General features: G+C 42.7%; 1 pseudogene; it reads right to left on the bottom strand.

The window, feature by feature from the left end:
- Nucleotides 1-578: 578 nt before the first annotated feature.
- On the bottom strand, nt 579-6,384 carry LOC121167634 (annotated as a pseudogene).
- Between the last annotated feature and the right edge of the window lie 8,324 nt (nt 6,385-14,708).

Genomic DNA, 14,708 nt, shown 5'->3' with positions numbered 1-14,708 from the left:
GTTCTTAGCGTTTTTCCAGTGACCCAGGAGGGCCTCTTTCTCCCCAAAGCACAGGTCACAGATGGGGCACCAATAGATCTTCTGTTCCAGTGCACCTGCTGGCATTCCACAAGTCTAGAAACTGAGCCGAAACACTTACCATAGTGGAAGCAACAGCTGTGCTGCTCTGGAAAGTGGGTCTGCTGGTGTCTGGAAAGATATGATTTCCTGTTAAAAGTCAAGGGGTAATGTGGGCAAATGAAGATTTCGAGTTTTGAGGGCTTCAATGGGAAGGTATCCAGTTAGGGGGAGCTAGTGCCAGACGCCTGGGTCCCACATGTAGCCTCTGGGGCTGTAGCAACTGCTGTCTGATTTCCTCTAGTGATCACCTGGTTCCTGGTCAAAGGACCCTGGCTTCTCAATACATGATCCTGGGTCCTGGGTCCTGGGTCCTGGGTCCTGGGTCCTCGGTCCTGGTGCCTGGGTCCTGGGTCCTGGTACCTGGGTCCTGGGTCCTGGTGCCTGGGTCCTGGTGCCTGGGTCCTGGGTTCTGGTGCCTGGGTCCTGGGTTCTGGTGCCTGGTGCTTAGTGCCTGGTGCTCAGTGCCTGGTGCCTGGTGCCTGGTTTGTGTCCACAAGCCCCTGTTTTCTGACAATGGGAGCCTGAAATCTAGCCTCTGTGTCCAAAGTCTTCGCCAGGTGTCCCTGATTCCCAGTTACCAGTTCCCAGTGTTGATGTATCTTTTGGTGGCGTTTGAGCTCACACTGGTCCCTGAATCTCTTTTCACACATGGGGCATGAATGGGACATGTAGCCCAGGAGGACACAGTGTTGATGACTCAGGTCAGATGCATCACAGTACGTCTTGTCACAAAGCGGGCAGCAGAAGGGCCGCTCCCCAAGATGCATATGTCTGTGGTAGCTGAGGGCTTTGCGGTTCCAAAACAACTTCCGTCACTGGCGATAGCTGTTAGTAGGCTTGGGGCTGTGAACAAAATGGTGGCTCTGCAGGTAAGAACTCTTGCTGAAAACTCTGCTGCAGGTGAGGCAGGAGAAGGTTGACAGAGTCTGGGATGCTGGCAACACTGGGGTCTTGTCTGGACCCAGCTGGAACAGAAGGTAGACTCTGGTCTCTGCTTGTACAGGTAAGGCTACCATGTCATGGCTCATTCTCTCCTCTCTTTGACTCTATTCTTGCTGTTGAAGCTCTTCCTTCTTGTTCCCTGAAAAGAGGCCTCTCTGTTTGGGGGATAGATGGCAGCTCTCTGCAATTCCTCTTTTGGTTCAGAAATGGTGATCACATTTGGTTTAGTCAGAAAGATGCTGACCACAGATGCCAGGTTCCTGCGGGTTTCTGCCATCACACCCTGGTACAGGGCCCTCTGGCTGGCATCTAGACAATCCCATTTTTCCTACGTGAAGTCTACTGCCACATCCTCATAGGTGATTGGCTTCTGCACCCGCGCAGTCCACCAGTAGTCACTCTTCCTGATGTCCTGCCCACATCTGCCAGCTCACCCACCTGCAGGGTCGGCTGCTCAGCCACCATCTCATCCCTGAGGCTTCTTTCCAGCTTCCATTCATGGCCCCCATGGCACACTGGTCTCCTTCTGGAACTCTCTGTTCTCCCATATCCAGGCAGATGGAAGGTCCCCAGGGAGGTCACTGGCTTCAATTCCACTTCTGGCTCCAAAAAGCTTCCTCCCTTGTTTGTTCCACTGTCCCCCCACACCCTACTCTCTTCTGTCATAATTGATAACATCTTTTGTTCGCTCAAAACCTGGGCTGCAGAGTTGAGGACCCTGGTCGCTCTTGGTTTGGCAGCCATGATCCTATAATGCTAGGCTGGGAACCAGAGGTGTTCCATTTGTTTGGTCCTGCTTCTCTGGCTACAGGGTAGTGCCCACCTCTAGCAACTTTTGGGGGCACCCCAGCCATTTCCACACTGAACATGATGGTGGGTTCAGAAATGAAGGCCCTCTTGGCTCTGAAACTTCTTTTTCAGGGTCCTGGCTCCCTCTGCCTGAACCGGCAATCCCGCCTCCGTGCCTGGACCATACTCCGCCTAGCCTGGCCTTCCCCATGGGGTCCCAGGAGCGTGATCTCCCCTCGTGGGCTGAGAAGCGCAGATCACCTGACAGTCTGCTTTCAGCAATCTCTACCGCCTTGAGTGTGAACTCCCACACTACACTCAGGCGACGGCAGGGACGTCGGTCCAGCGTAGGCAAGCTCTCAGACCCGGGGACCAGCGAACTGAAATATGGTTTAAACTAGTCTGATGTCAAGTATTATTTTATGCCTTTAAACAGTTATAAGTAAAAATTTCAGGTATCAGAAAATAAATTTTCTTATTCAGTAGTGAGTCTTTAATGGGAAGTCTTTCCTGAGGTAGAGAACCTTAGAAACATAGCAATGGACCTAGAAATATGAAACTCGCAGGGTGATAATATGAACAGAATTGGTATACATGCCTTAGTTGTAGGAATGTCTGAGTGCTGTCAGACCTTTTTGCAGGAGGAAAGTCAGTTTGTGTGTCTGTGTTTGCTTTTGGCAGAGTGAAATGTGGTTAGGTCCAAGAAGCAATGAATCGATCAATAGGACTAAAGTTTTAAAAAGGGAGAATGACACAGAGCAGACCTATAGAAAAACACACAGAGAAAGAGAAAGAGAGCTACTTAAATCTGTTGATGTACTATAGCCTTGGCTTCTGGGGCTGGATCAGCACAAAGCCCGGAGGCAGGGAACTTCATCCTGGTCTTTTTTGTGAACGGCAGTGATCCAAGAACATGGACCATTCCACTACACTGGCGGAGACCAGAAACAAAAGTGGAGTGGCCAACATGTGGACTAAATCTGAATCCCGACAAGACAGAATAGATGGAGTGCCTATGCTGTTTGAGCTCAACTAACAGGATGTCCTTTCCATCAGAGTCTGTATCTGAATTGTATGCTTTCAAATATAGCAAACTTTTGTTACCACATTTGTAAGTGCTAAGACAAAACCTTTATATGGCTCATTGTTGAACCAGTTCTCTTTTGAGGTCTCCTAGGATTTCAGTAGTGTGAGCCAAACAGGCAAATGCATGAGTAGTGGTGAACAAAGTAGATGAAGCAGGTGAGGCTTGAATGATGCTACAGGATTAATTGTGGGATTCCTGGCATTGGTGGTAAACGTCATCATTAAGGGACTGTCAACCAGCCCAGAGAACAGACCATGTGCAAATCACCCTGTTCTCTGACAATACCGTCAAGAATCCCATGCTGCAGAAATGAAGCAATTTTGTTAAAAGCAATTGAGTAAGGGAACTATAGAATAATTATTATGGTGAGAGTTCTCATTCAAAACAGAGGTCCCAATTTCATTGGTGTCATTTTTTAACACCGGTTGGGAATTTCATAACTGAATTTCTTGAAAAAACAGAAGTGTTTCAGAATTCAGGTTGGTTTTTAAAAAATGTCTTAATATTTTTATACATGGTATCTGCAGTGTGGGATGCAAATCTAAACATACCATTCACTTATGTTTCATATGCAGAAGGCAATTTTATACAATAGTGATCTGTCTGTGTTTGATTGCAATCTCTTATGAGGTCAGACATAGACGGTTGTACTTATAGCAGATGTGGGCACTACCAAGTTTCAAGAGCTGGAGCCTTTCAGATTTCATGTTTTAAGATTAATGACACTGATCTTGTACTAAAATGTCAAACCGGTTCATTGACTCATCAAATACTTATTAAGGACTTATTACACATGAGACCTCATGTGCTAGGCATTGGGAAGGCCTTGTGGGATCACACGAGAGTTGTGGTCGCTAAATTTATGAATTCATGGAAATCACTGGGAGAAAAAAAATCCGAGTCAACAAGCAAATGCACAGTGCTAATGATGGTGCATGTTTTCGAAGGATTCAATGAGCAAAATATTTAATCCATGAAGTAGCACTGCTGTTGATGTACATCTCCCAGGATTACTGTGAAGATTAAGGCACAGTCTATCCTACAGGGAAAACTATAGAAAACCCAGGGTATACCACATCTTATCTCTGTTTTCTTCGTTCTTTTACACGTGTGAACATGAAGTGCATTAATTGGCATATTCCTTTTCCTTCTTATTGCAGGATTCTGAGCTATCATTAATGAAGAGATGCAATATTTAAGTAGAAATGTTAAGGACCGTCGTTGAGCTACACACTGAAGTCTCCACTGATTCCCTGCAGAGGGAGTTGCTCTCACTCCAGCTAAAGAGTATAATTCGAAAATTTAAATTTAGTAGGTGTATCATTTAGCAAACTGATTTTCCCATCCTCCTATAAAACAATATGTATATTTTCCCTGAAACTGTATATGAAGGATACAAATAAAAGGCACTTTTAATGAAAGTTTTCAAAACTGATTTTGGCAAATATAGCATCAAAGACACTTTAGAAACTTTAAAATAACCTTCACCGTAGGAAGAGAGAAACTGAAAATATAAAAACTAAAATTACGAAACATGTCATGTTACACAGTGCTAGAAATAGTATCCTCATTCAGGTCTTATCTGTCACTCTTGAAGGTGAGTGAATAATGAGACATGAACAAATGAGGAATATTATTAACACACTTCTCAGGAATTCATACATGATTCTTGGATGGTTTACCAGAATTAAAAAAAAATAAGGTACGGATTTGCCTTTAAATAGATCTGCTTGGGTGAGGGCTTCTGACATAGACACTGAGACTCCATTTGGCAAGCGTGTTTAATGCCTTGGTTTGTGTTTTTCTTCCAAGCACTCTGTGTGCTGGCAGGTGATGGTTCAAGTGATTGGAACTCTGTTGCCTCCATGAAAGAGCCAGCTTGAGCTCACTCACATGAAAGACCCCGAGTTCCATGCTTCTGACTTAGCCCAGCTGTTGCAGGCATCTGGGGAAGGAATCAATGGATTCCTCTTGTTCTCTTCCTGTCTCACTATCTCAAACAAATACAATTTTAAAGAATGAGGAGGGCTCATTTTCACTTCTGATTTTGGAGATGGGTATCATTTCTATCATGTCTGTCACGATGTGAGAATGTAGTAGAAAGCTGATGGATGGAACTAGTCTGGGAAACGTAATGAAACCGGATGGTTCCAATGGATATGGAAATCAAATCTGAAAGGTACATCATATCTTGCTCAAACTAAAAACTAAGAAGATTTTGAAATCTGAGGCCTATTCAAGCAGATCTTAAACTTCTGCTTATGCGAGGCACTTAGGGAACAGGAGTGTCGTAAGACAATGTCTTTACCTCCATAAAAGGAAAACACAGTAGCTAACCCAGAAGACCCCAGAGATTAGCATTTTCCAAAAGAAGTGCAGCTAAAGCATGCTGCAGCCTAGGGAAGGGATGTGAAACACAGAGTTCAAAGCAGTCTTTCGTGTGTGTCTCTTCATCTGCTTCTGTTTGTAACTGTGTCATATAAAACAGACTTCTAGTGGAGTGGGATTGTTGAGGTGCAGGAATAGTTAGGGATACAAGGAGATGATCAAGTCTCCAATTTGATAATTGCTCTCTGTCCTTCAGAATAGAAAGAATTATCCAGGCTAATGAAAAAAAAAAAAACAATGAGATTCTGAGAAAACATGACAATAGCAATGGAGGTAAACTTCAGAAGGACCTGAGCCCATTTCCTGGACCGCAAGCCAGGACATAGCAAATCATCAGGTGCATTGGCAGCATTGGAAAGCACCATCTTGAGCCTTGCACTAGGGAGGCAAGAGCCTTTGGAGAGAGCAGGGGTCAGACCTACCCTGAATTCACGCAACAAGACATGCATTGTGTGTCAAGAGTTAACAGCATCATCAGAAATACACTAAGTCAGCTTCTTACTAATCCGTACATGCAATTTTTTTTAAGTGATCAAAATCAAATATTTTAGGTAAAACAAAAACATGTTTTGGTTGTCAAAGTTTTAAAACTGGATGCCATTTCTGTTGTTTTCATAATGTATATTAAAATGTATAGCTTTTTCATACTTTTCAAAAACTTGTCCTGTAGTAGATACTGCAGTACAAATTGACATTTTCCAATGAACTTGCACTTATTCTACCATTCTCTGCAATAGATCAGTGGTAGATCACAAATGTCACATCTATAGTAATTCCAAAAACCTGTGAATGGCATATTGTAAAGAATGAGATAGGCTAACAGGCAGTTAGATCAGGAGCTTGTTAGAATGAACACACTTTTAGTTCCCATAAAAATGGACAAAATAATTTGCTTTGCCTCAGAAGCTGCCTTTAGTAAGATAAAATTGTTGACCTACCCTCAAAAAATCCACCTTTGGATCTTTTGGTTTGTTCATCAAGAGCAGGATAGGCAGGTGTACGATTCTGCCCCTCTGACTGGTTTTATCTCCATCCTCTGATTGATTGTTAACTGCCATTTCTGCTCCCATGAATTGTGCTTAAGAAGACCCACTCCGACAGTTTTGTGGAGCTTTCCTTTCCTGGGGACTCTCTCCTGATGTTGAAGCAGGAGGTTTCTGACATAAATAAATTTTGTTTTATTCTCTGTCCTGTTCACTTTAAAATACTGTTTGAGACAAGAGCAATCCTCCAAAGAAAAAAACTCTTCTAATCTAATCTCTCTCTCTCTTTCTCTCTCTCTTTCTCTTTCTCACATGTAAGCCAGCTCTTCATGAAGGGCTAAGAAGAAGCTTTGATACGCCCAAAGAATCCTGGCACTAGCACAGCCCTGTGCTTCTTAAAACTATCTTGGCTGGTCCCCAATCCTGGACAAGTCCACATCGGTACTGATGGTGGGCCGTGAAGCATACTTGTTGCAGACAATGAAACTATTGAGTCTAAACATGGTTTGGAAGGAGGTCATTGGCTCCATGTGTTAGGGCCCAGGATCCAATGATTCCATGCTTTATTTCAGACTGAAGTGCCCATTACCTGTTCCTTGGCAGTCCTTACAAGCTGCATCATACCTCTCCTCTCAACTCTGGAAATGTTGATCCTGTATAATTCAGTTTCCTTTTATGGTGATCAACCTATTGAATGAGACTATGACGGAGGATCTTAGCATAATAAGAAAATTCAGCTTAGGCAACATTTTGGCAGCTTTCAGTGTGAAACTGAAAAACAAAACAAAACTTTTCTTTCAGAGATCAACTCTGAGATCAACAGAGATCAGCTTGTCGGTGAAACACTGTAGTTTGGTAGGTGATGGTTCCAAAGACAGATTTCTAATCCAGTGTGCCCTAACCCAGTGTGCCCTATATATTAGGGAAAGCTCCAGGGACTTAGTGGGATGTGAGAGCACCCTAAGTAATCTCATATATGGCCTTTTGGGGTTGGAGTGGGCAAGGGGTGTTCTGTAACACAGCTGATAAGTTTCTGCATTGCAAACATTCAATATATTTGCCAATTAGAATCCCAGCTGCTCTATTTCTAATCCACTTAATGGCTCTTGTGCCTGCAACTCTGGCTATTGTGGTCATTTTTAGAAGAATTAAGATTATATATATGTAAAACAGAAATTAGGAGGGAATTTAACAGCAAGAGCAAAGGGATACAAGGAGGGGTACAGTCTTGCCGATGCCTCAGTTCAAGTGAGACACACAGAGTCATGACAGAGTGCTTTCATTGCAACGGCAGTGGACACTTCAACAAGGATGCGTGAAATCTATCCAGGACCAGGCCTGTGTTGGTGCAGGAGATAGCTGGAGCTTTGACTGTCATCGAAGGCTAAGTGCAGAAGGTGAGGCGTTTCTGGCGCAGTTCCCCCAAGGGCCTGAAAGGGCCCAGGAGTCTCCTTTAAGGCTCTGCGGTGCGTTACTTCAGCACCCTGGATAGCCAGAATATTCTTGCAGTGCAAAGTGATGAATTTCCTTCCGGGTGCAGAAGATTAACTTTCCCTTTTCTCCTCCTTGGCTTTTACTCCCTCTCCTCTTATAAAGTGACTGCAAAGGGTCCCTCAGGAGCCCTCCCCCCATGCTAGACCTTTCACCTAACCTTTGGGCTCTGGCTGGGGTGATCTGCTATTTACTCAGCCTTTTCTGATCACACCAGAGAGCTAAGAACATTTACTGAGTGGAGATCCCCTGGCCAAGATGAAGAACACAGTTGCTGTAGGACCAGAGAAAGACATCCGTCCTGAAAGGTTGGAGTGTCTACAGGAAAATCGATGGGCTGTGACATTCGGCCCATATGGCTTCATCTTTTCCCTTTACTGGCTTCCTGATCAAAGATGAGATCCATTACATCCTAAAACCCAGGAAGAACTCGGAGCCATAGCAGGCAACTCAATGTACAGAGACCTTTCCTTTTAGACTTATTTATTATTTTTATTGCAAAGTCAGATATACACAGAGGAGGAATGACAGAAAAGATTTTCTGTCTGATGATTCACTCCCCACATGACTTCAGCGGCTGGAGCTGAGCTAATCTGAAGCCAGAAGCCAAGAGCTTCTTCTGGGTCTCCCACGTGGGTGCTGGATCCCAAAGCTTAGGGGCATCCTCGACTGCTTTCTCAGACCAAAAGTAGGGAGCTGCATGGCAAGCAGGGTTAGTGGGGCCAGAACTTGCGCCCACATGGGAATCCCAGCACTCACGGAGAGGACACCAGCTGCTAGGCCACAGCACCAGGTCCTAAACATAATTTTGAGAGATGAAAAAAAAAAAAAAAAAAAAAAACAAAAAAAAACAAAAAACAAAACTAGAATAGCATTTACAATCTGAGGCTGACTTAATCAAAATAAAATAAAATAATAAAATAATCAAAATAAAAGGCCATCAGCAGGGTGTGTCTGGCATGCTCCTCCCCATGCTCGTGATAGGCTCAGACCACAGGCCTCATCTTTGCCTCCTCAACAGAAAAATTCCAAGATGTGGAAACTGACATCTTAATCTGGTTAAAGACCAGTGGGACTTCCTGATCCTTTAAAATTTCTGGGTGAAACTGGATCTCAGGGAGGTAAATTTCACGTCCCAATGTGTGAGGAGTCAGACAGGATAGCAGGCAGTTAGCGTTTCTGGTCACTGGTAAAGTTAATTTCTTAAAACATAAAGTCAGATTTCTTCCAATTTCTTGACTTTTCAAGAGCGTGTTCTCCCACTGAGGGAGGACAAAGGATCAGAATGAACACACCATTTCACCGTCTTAACAAAAGCAAGGACACATGGCCAGTGAATTCTCTGGGTAACTGTCAAGGAGAGGGTGCTTGAGTGCTCAGCTTATTAGAATGGGAGGAGAAACCTCACCCTTGCCCATCCTTCGGAGGTTCTTTGATTCTGCACTAGGTGCTACTTGTGAACGATTCTGTTTTTGTCCTTTGGGTAATTAAACACATGGGGAATAAAAAAGATTTCCACCATTACCTTAGCTTTTTGTTTGTTTGTTTTTAATATTTATTTTATTTTTATTGGAAAGTTAGATATAGAGAGAGGAAGAGAGGCAGAGAGAAAGAGCTTCCATCCAGTGATTCACTCCTCAAGCGTCTGCAACGGCCAGTGCTGAGCCAATCCGAAGCCAGGAGCCAGGAGCCTCTTCTAGGTATCCCATGTGGGTGCAGAGTCCCAAAGCTTTGGGCTGTCCTCAAATGCTTTCCCAGGCCACAAACAGGGAGCTGGATGGGAAGTGGGGCTGCCGGGACCAGAACCATTGCCCTTATCTGATCCTGGCACTTTCAAGGCAAGGACATTGGCTGCTGGGCTACTGCACAGTGCCCCAGTTATTTTTTAGATTTTTCCTTCCTTGGAACCCACCCTCCTGCCACTGTGGCAAGAACCCATCTTCTCCCCCGCCTTTTTTTTCTAATAAATCCTGCTTTGCAAACTGGAGTTGTCCACATAAACATTCTTATTTCCTGTGAGGCAAGAAATGAGGCTGCTGCAGTGTTTCAGGTCGAATTCCCTGCAACACCAATAGGGGCTCCATTTAACAGGCCAGTCGCTATTCTTAGAAGGCTGCAGGAAATTTCTTTCCAAAGGGTACCAAAATAGGGGGGCAGCAAGATTTTATATTTCCCGCAGGGACCAAACCCCAACTATCCACTAGCCCACCTGAATCCATACCCTAGGAAGCCAATTACCCACTCCATAGCCACTGCATCTCACATTCTCCTTTAGCAGTTAACTGGAATCAGAGATCTAACGCAGGAATTGACCTCAGGTACTATAATCTTAATTGCCATCTTAACCACTGATCTAAACAGACATTCACTTGGTCCCTAAATTTTAGGAAAATGATTTTTTCCTAAATTCCTCATGATTTTTTTTTTTCCTCCTTGGCTTACCTTGGAGAAGCAGAATGATTGAGTAGCAAGTCATACTCATACATAAATATCAAATCTTAGCTCTGAGTCTCCTCAACTATGTGATAATGGGAACATTTTCACTACCTTTTAGTATTTCATATGCTCATCTCTTCTGTGAGGAGAGAAATAATCTAAGAAGATATGAACAAGTCACACATTATAGATATGGAAGCTTTGAAACATAGTAGGGTCTCGTATGCTGAAATTATTTTGTAGCCTCGGCCTACTTGTAGCTGAGAAGATATCATTAAGAACAATGCTCCTGTTTACCCATGAATTTAATGTTTGTTTTTCCTGGCAATATTGCCTATTCAGGCCTGCCTAGTGGCTACAAAGAAAAGTCCAAAATAGATAGGGTATTAATTTCCTTAAAACTCTTCTTCTGCTATAACTTGCTGATCTTCTCAGCATGAAATTGATTAAGAAATTCACATCACTTAATTCTTTTCATAATCACCTAGTGGGAAACTTGCAAAGAATAACATTTTTTTTTTAAGTGTAATGAGCCAAGAGAGGAAAGCAGAAGAGAGTTGTGTATTCCAATGTGAGTTTATCCATTCTTATGAGATGTCCAGATGAGCATTATTCCCTACTGAGCCTCGCAGAATCATCCTAACGCTAGAAGTCTGGTACTTGATAAAGGCAAGGGGTTAAGGAGGAGCTGGGACAGAAAACTGAGACTGAAAATTTGTGAGAAAAGGGAAAATGGACAGTTAGCTTAAGTCAGCCCAGTTGCTTTTGAAAGGAAGCAGAAGAAAAGAAAGAAATTATGCTTGTGAGATAAGGATAACTAGCTCCCAATGAAATAATTTTATAGAAAAATGAAGAGTGAAGGAGTGTAGACAGCTCTGTGTGACAGATGCTTCAGAGGACACCCGGCACATATCCTCACAACTCTTTATGTGACTTCAGTCTCTTTCAGGACTCCAAACACACCTAATGCTCTCCCAAATTTTCGTTGAGATTTTCAATCATATGCTAAGAAGAGAAGCAAAGACCAACTACCCTGAACTGATCCACACTCTACCGCAAAAGCAAAGATTCAACAACTACCACTAGGTCACTTCTTGTTTCATTTTAATGCAAAGATCTACGTTCCAAGAGGAATTTCAGGTTTTTAGCATAATGTGTGACCTGTGTTATATCCGTTCTTACACGGATTCAAGAAATTCCACTCTTGAGTATTCACCTCTACTTTTTTTGATTTATTTTATTTTTATTGGAAAGTCACCTTTACTAAAGGGTGCCTGCTTTCCCTGCTCAGAGAGTCAGTTCCTTAGAAGTGGTTCCCCCCATGGTCTGATTTGCTTCAAATAAATTCCTTTGTATCACAATGCTGTGGGGGGAGTTTCATTCCCCAAAATATAAAGGTGACCTTGATTCTTGTCTCATATGAAAAATTTTTCGTGAACAGGAGAAGGGGGATTTCAACAAGGGTCCAAGAAAGTGATGAAAAGGTTGTCTTTTAAATACAGTTTTGGGGGAAAAAAAAAAGCTAGAACAGCAGCTAACAAATCACAAGACTCAATGCTAATCGCAGCCAGCTTGCTCGGAACCAAAACACCATCAGAAAAGTGTGACTGTCAGCCTCTTCTTTCATTCCCTCTATAGCCAGAAATCTCACCTTGCCATCCCCTTGCTTTTGTCATGACAAAAACTCAGAGATGGTAATAATCATTCTAATTTTGTCATTTGGGAAGGCCCTAGCATTCCGGTAAAGGGATTTGATGACTTAACTAGGATTCAGGTTGAATTCACATTCTAATAGGGGCTTCACCTACTAGTGCCCAGGTGCTATTCTTATAACACAAAAACAATATCAAATAATAGCAAAAAAAAAAAAAAAAACCCAAAGAGCTAGGAGAAATTCCCCTTCCAAGGGGACAAAATGAGGCAGAAGTGAAATTTTATGCTTTCAAAGAAACATTTCACCAGGTATGAGACCCTAGCTACCTAGTGGACCATCTGGCTCCTTACAATTCCTCTGGTGTTTTTATAGAACTCACAGAAGCATGCATTCAAGGGGGAAACGATGCCTCAGAATATTTTCCATGAAGCAGAAAGGATAAGGGATTCTGGAGACAGACCTGAAACTGAATCTCTTTTCCATTGTTAATTGCTTGATTTTTGCAAAGTTACTCAGCTTCTATGAGTGTGTTTCCTCATTTTGTATTTGGTATATTATTTCTTCATTTAGATGTTGACTGCCATCTCATTGTTTAGTCTTTGATTCATCTTCAATTTGAATAGAATTCTATGTCCCTATAAAGCTATCTATGCTGCTTGACTAAACTCCTTGAGGACTGTGGTGAGATAAACAACCTCAGTATTTCAAATGATTTATTATGAAGTCAGACTGTTAGAATGTGCTCAGTGGACATTTTTGACTACTTTTTTGTTTGTTTCTAAAAGCTGAAGCTACTTAGGCAATGGCGTTTCAAACTAGGTATATGATAGACTTCTTTGTCTGTAGTGTGCATGTATGATGGACATGATTATCTCTTAGGCTTTGGCAAGAGGACCGCAAGCTTTATATTGCGCTTCCGAAAGGGTCTCCATGGACCCTCTCTGGCTGTACATTTTATGGAGCAGTAATTCACTGAGTACCCAGAAAGTGCTCATTTTTAGCACGTAGACTCCTCAAGATCATGTTGACAATACCCAGAACACAAGAACCCCCTGGCTTTGTGAATGCTGCTTGAGTCTCCAAAGCTAGGTCAGTCTGATGCCCTTTGCGGGAAATAGACTGAGCTCAAGGAAGACGGTTTCACTGGGCGTGTTATAGGAATCCCATGCAAATGACAGAGGCAACCTCAGGCCCTGCCTCACATGAAAAAAAAAATATGCAGATAATTTAAGTGAGCAATGTGAGATTTACTAAAGATCCTGCTGCAGAATCAAGAGGTGGCACCATGAGAGGGAATACTGAAACATCTGATCAAAGTGTAGGTTTTGGGGCACAATTTCAAGAAAAATAAAATAGGACTGCTATTAAGAAGGTAGGACATAAAGCCCCAATGGCCAAAATTGAAATCATGACCTTCTTGCTCAAAACTAAAAAAAAAAAAAAAGAAAAAAACCAGAAGAGTGTGTTTGGTTGTTTCTTGTCCTCATTCTCAAGATAAGCTAAACTCTCAGAAAGATGACATCGTTGTTTCTTTGCTATTCTCATGATATATCTAAAAACTCAGGAATAAGGATCATATTCCAACAGGTGGGTCGAGCATTTAGGTGACAATGAAGGCACCTGCATTCCTTGTTGAAATGCCTGGGTTCAGCATCCATCTCCTGTGACTGATTTTAACTTCCTGCCAGTATGGATCCTGAGAGGCAACAGGTGACATCTCAAGCTGTTGGGTGCTTGCCATTGACGTGGAGATTCAGATTGCGCTGCTGCTCTTGGTTCTGGACCTAGTCTCAGCCCCAGATATCAAGAAGAAACCAGTAGAAACCATGCCTCTTGCCACTCAAATACATGTAGGTATATATGTAAATATATATGTCTTTATGTATGTGTATATATATATATTTATATATATATATGATCAAAGCTGCCTCCTGAGGCATAGATTCCAGGCTAGCTCTTTGCTTCTGATCTAGCTTCCTGCCAGTGTGCACAACCAAAGGAAGCAGGTGATGACTGATGTACTTGTGTCCCTGTCACCTACTAGACTGAGTTTGCATCTCCTGGCTAGAGGCTAACCCAGCCTCAGCTATTGGAGTACTTAGAGCATGAACAGCAATTGGACATTTTCTGTCGCTTTGCCTGTTGAAGACAATAAAAATAAGTAAGTAAACAAATACATAAATACTTGATGGTCCCTGTATAAAAAAATAGTTCTACCACATCAGATGTTCAGGAAAATGTCAAACGTAAATATATAATACATTCAGGTTTATTCATCTCTGCCAGCCACACTAGGAGTTCTCTTTTCCAAAGCATCCTGCCACAGTATCACTTACCATAAAATGAAAATCTTGCCTCCAATAATTTAACATATTTTCCAAAAATATTCTTAATTTAAAACAAGTTTCACTGTTTTAAAGATTTATGTTTATTATTATTGTTATTTTTTTATTTTATTGGAAAGTCAGATATACAGAGAGGAGAGACAGAGAGGAAGATCTTCCATTCAATGATTCACCCCCCAAGTGAGCACAACGGGCCAATACTATGCCGATCCAAAGCCAGGAGCCTCTTCCGGGTCTCCCACGTGGGTGCAGGTTCCCAAAGCTTTGGGCCGGCCTTGACTGCTTTCCCGGGCCACAGTCAGGGAGCTGGAAGGGAGGCTGGGCTGCCGGGATTAGAACCGGCACCCATATGGGATCCTGGGCGTGCAAGGCGAGGACCTTAACCACTTGCGCCACCGCGCCGGGCCCAAATTTCACTGTTTTAGAAATATTATGTTCTACATTTTCTCTGATATCAGATAACCTTTATGTAA

The sequence above is a fragment of the Ochotona curzoniae genome, unplaced genomic scaffold (genome assembly GCF_017591425.1).
Source record: "Ochotona curzoniae isolate NIBS_2020 unplaced genomic scaffold, NIBS_Ocur_1.0 patch404, whole genome shotgun sequence".
NCBI lineage: Eukaryota > Metazoa > Chordata > Mammalia > Lagomorpha > Ochotonidae > Ochotona > Ochotona curzoniae.
This window is presented reverse-complemented; position numbering and strand designations above follow the sequence as displayed.